The sequence below is a fragment of the Epinephelus moara genome, chromosome 19 (genome assembly GCF_006386435.1).
Source record: "Epinephelus moara isolate mb chromosome 19, YSFRI_EMoa_1.0, whole genome shotgun sequence".
Taxonomy (NCBI): Eukaryota; Metazoa; Chordata; class Actinopteri; order Perciformes; family Serranidae; genus Epinephelus; species Epinephelus moara.
In genome coordinates this window covers 38,350,585-38,355,489 of record NC_065524.1, presented here as the reverse complement: position 1 = coordinate 38,355,489, position 4,905 = coordinate 38,350,585, and positions in this window count along the sequence as shown.

Below are 4,905 nucleotides of genomic sequence, written 5' to 3'. Positions count from 1 at the left end.
GTCACTTTTAATCTCCTTAATTCAGCATGTAAACAAATCTTTGGGTCAAAGTGTCCATCTGTTTACACAGAGGGGTTCGTAGCGCCTCACATATTATCACACACTTTCACACACACGTACACAGTTGTCCCACATAATACCTTTCATATCCACACCGCCAGGCTCACACTGAGAGGTGCTTTCATGTTTGCATTTGTCTGCCCTTGCTGGCTGCTTTAGGCTAATACCAAACAAACATTTTGGTGTGTGTGTGTGTGTGTGTGTGTGTGTTTGTGTGTGTTTTCACTTGTTACGGCTTGTGTTTGGGATATTTTGAGTGTAACAAGGTGTTAAACCTCGAAATCTCAGAGTGCGATCTGACACCCTAAACACTGTATGTCTGTATATGATTTTATTTTAAATGTTGGATTTTTTTTTTACATGACAGCATGGGTGTTAGTTCAGACCAAAGTTAACATTAACAGTTAGAAAAAAAACTGAAATTTCACAGTGAATTGCAAGAAACATATGAAGTTACAGCCAGGAAAAGCTGTCTTTTCACATTGGCATGATGTGTGGCCTGTCGGCATCAGGAGTAAATGCAGTGGGATAACAACGCAGGTTAAGGATGGGTCCAACAACCACTGACTTTCACCCTGGACGCTGGTGTTCACTTCCTGTAAGATTGTGAAGCCAAACCCCGTTCTTTTTTCCTAAACCCAACCATGTGCATGTGTTGGCTAAATGTAACCATTTGTTTGAAGGAACGCTACATGCTCCACAGCATCTCTCCACTGCGGAGTGCTGCAGGGCTCAATCCTTGGGCCAATTTTGTTTATGCTGTATCTGCTCCCCCTAGGATCCATTTTTAGAAAACACGGTGTCTCCTTCCACTGTTACGCGGATGACAGTCAAATCTACCTGCCTCTAAAACGAAACCATCCTGACTCCTTAAAACCCTTGTTTACATGCCTGGAAGATGTCAAAGCATGGCTGGCTTTAAACTTTTTAAATTTTTGCGACAGCAAAACTGAAGTTATGGTGTTTGGTCCCAGCAACACACGTGTTTCCTCCTGGTGATCTAGGGGTAAAAATCGACTCTGATTGGACAAACAGATAAATGATGTAGTGGGAAAGAGCTTCTTCCAGCTCAGGAGGCTGTCCAAGGTTAAATCTTTTCTATCACGTTCTTTTTTTGAAACTGTAATGCATGCTTTTATGACATCCCGCCTTGACTACTCTAATGCCTTGTATGTTGGTGTTAGCCGGGCCTCCATCTCTCGCTTACAGCTAGTCCAGAACGCCGCTGCTTGTCTGCTAACAGGTACACGTAAGCAAGAGCACATTAGCTCTGTACTTGCCTCCCTCCATTGGCTTCCTGTGTGCTATAGGATTGATTTCAAAATTCTGCTGTTTGCCTTCAAGTGCCTTAACGGCTTGGCACCCATCTACGTCTCCGACCTGCTGGAACCCTATGTCCCTCCAAGGTCCCTCAGGTCCTCCGATCAGCTTCTCCTGGCCGTCCCTAAATCTAGGCTGAAGCCGGGCTTTCGCAGTGGCAGCCCCAAAGCTTTGGAACGAGCTGCCTCTGCATGTTAGGCAAGCCCCCACTCTGCAGGTGTATAAATCACGCCTCAAGACACATTTTTATTCTTTGGCTTTTTCAAGCACAGCCTGAGTGATTGGTGTTCTTCATGTGACACTGTGTATGTTTTTATTTATAAGTTGTGATTGAGAGTTGTTACCTGTTTTTTCTTTTACTTGTAAAGCACTTTGGTCTCAGCTCTGTTGTTTTAAATGTGCTATAAAAATAAATTGGTATGGTATGGTATGGTAAGGAAAAAAAATGTTAATTCGCTGTGTTGTACTGACGTGGTGCTTTTATTTTGAAAGAGACTGTATGCAAATTGTACATTTCCTGTGAAAGCAGAAGTGTATTTTGAAACCAAGGTACCTTGCGCATCACATCTTGACATCGAAAGTCCATGACCAAATGTTGATATGGAACGAGGTTCGAGTGAGAATGTGTTGGGCATCGACGCACTGAGGCACTGAGACACTCCTAGGCAGCGGTATGAGACACATCGGGTGGTGGCATTTTTTGATGCTTCAGGCAGCTACCATCGTATAAAGAGTAAGAAAGTCAGTGGAGTTATTTTATTAACAACACAGTTTGCTAGTATGTGTAGTGTGCTATGCTAGTGACACATGTCACATGATATTATATTACATTAGTAACAAATATACTCATTTTAAGCTGATCCATAGCTTTTTTTTTAAACTAAACCACATTTTTTTGTTGCCAAAACCTGGGGTCTTCAAGTTTTTCTGGCCGAGAAAACGTTAGCTGAAGGAGAAACAGAGGAGGGACCCCCTGCTACATGACGCAAGGCAAAATATGTTGGATTCATGTCAGTGTGTATTTTCAGACATGTTAAAAGTTGAAGAAAAAAAAAATCAAACAATAATTTGGCACTGCCACCTGCAGTAACTCAGAGGACCCCCAGGGGTCTCAGACCCAGGACATAAACCAAAGAAGGCAAACTTAAAAACTTTTTACCTAGCCTACTTTAAAGGTTTATTTTGAAAAGCTCTAAAATGTACTTTTCCTGTGAAAATGGACCTTTATTTTGAAAAGTCTCTATAAATGTGACAAAAATAAAAAGCAGCAGAATGTGACAGTGTCAGAACGTTATTATTTTGACATGTCTGCTTCTGGAGTGTTATTCATGCTTAACCACTAAGCTGTCAATTAGCAGTTTACTTCACTGGTCCAGAGATGTGACCACTTCATGTGTTCATTGGGTGGTTCAGTAATTCATGATATTTAACAAGATTTTCTCATGTTTGAAATATATAAAAGCTCAGCCAGTATATTTATAGAATAAAACAGCACTGGATGAACGACAGTTATGACAGTTCTCTTATTAAGGTTTAAATGGTAATGAAACGAGCACATGACACACTTTATCCCAGGCTGAATTAACATAAATAATAACCATGTGAGGTCTTTTCATCCTGGATTGTGTATTCAAGGCTCCAGTTAGGCCTTGCTGTCAAACTGCGCTGTGTGTGTTTATATGTGTGTGTGCACACATGCCATCCTTACATCTTTAGCTCTGTGTCTGCAGCGTGTCAGTTAAACTCGCTGTGTATGTCTGCGATTGTGTCAATGGAAATGTTCCATATAGTATATCTGTGTGAGCATAATGTTGTTCTGTCTTTGTGTACAGCAGAGTGCATGAATGCAGCTGAACACAGACTGAATACCGTCCATCTTGCACAAAGTACAGGTTGTAAAAGTCTCTGTGGCTTCACTAAAGGATCGGCTGGGGTTCTGTGAGTTGGAGGGAGGAATGTATCAGATGGATGTGTGTGTTACTAACAAGTGGAAAATCCAGCGTCTCGTATCAAAGTGTTCCCTAAGTTTTGCATGTCTCAATTAAACAAATGAATTACTTTTTGTTAACTTGTTTGCAGAATCATTAGTCTCAGTCAGCAAAATTCTAACTTGTCACCAGTGTACAGGGTAATGCGTTACAAAAGTACAGTAATATATTACTTTTTAACAGTACGAAAGTAATATCACACATTACCAAGAGATTTGCGTGTTATATCATTACATTTACAATGTAACAAAGCATGTTGACCACCTGAAATAAACTGTTTTCATTTTTCATTTATCCACACTAATCCACTCTTGCCAGCACTCATGTCATGTCCCTATCTTATTTATACAGTTTATGGTCACCACAGATGACATCATAGAAGGGTGCAGGTGGTCAACACAGCTGGGTCATATGGTAATGTGTATTATCATGTTCAGTGTGCTTCCATTCATGATTTGAGGCTGCCTGAAAGCAGCGGGGATAAGGAGCTCACCAAGATTGTGAAGAAATAAATAATTACAAAAAAATGAAAATTAAAATGTTGAATCTCGAGCAGGGTGTTGATGGAAAGGGAACCAGTTAATTCTGTCAAATTTCCATATATAACTGAAAACGGATACATGAAAACAAAAAGATAATTGTTTCTCAGTCAATTTGTGTGGAAAGCATTTTCATGCAGAAGGTTAATTTCAGTCAATTAATGCGTGAATCATATTATTTTTTTTCCCTCTTCCCTGTTTGTGAACATTAGATTTATTTTCATGACACGCTCTTCCATGGTATGATTTTATGAAGCTGAAAAAAAAATAAACAATTAAAAAAAAACACTGTCCTCAGTGAAGGAAAGACGGAAAAAAGACTATATAAGAAAAAAAATACACTATTTTATTTATTCGCTGAAAACACTGACCTGAGATTTACATTGCTTGACAACAACCTCCTGTGGTCATGTGAAAAATGTATCCTTAATACAATGTTTGTATATCCCATGAATTAGTGCCCCGCAAATGGCGTTACATAGGTAATATAGAGTCAAGCACTTCACATAAAGATACAGCGGTTAGGTTTAGGAAAATAAATGTGGTGTGGACGAATGAAGTTCAGCCAAAATTTTAACACTTCTGAACACCTCTCCTGGGAGAAGTTTCAGGGGAAAGTCACGTTTTGTTATCTATCCACCATCTCCACCTTCCTCCTTACGAGACACATACCTCTATATTCTTTACTTCCAGCCGGGGGGGCCAGGGGGGCCATGGCCCGGGTAACTTTTGTACTCTGAGAGATAGAGGGCTGCATTGGGATTGGGTCCCGCCGGGTCCCGCGGGTCCCCATTAAACAGTAGAAGAAGAAAAAAACAGAAGAAGAAGAAGTAGCCTAGCGACAGGATGTCAACACAGGAACTTGGTGCACATGCATGAGCGTTTCCACTCCATATTTATTCATAAATGGACGAATATGCCCTGAACCAGCTTTCATACCAATTTGCTGCTTGCTCCACCTGTCTGTCTGTCTGTCTGTCTGTCTGTCATGAGAATCT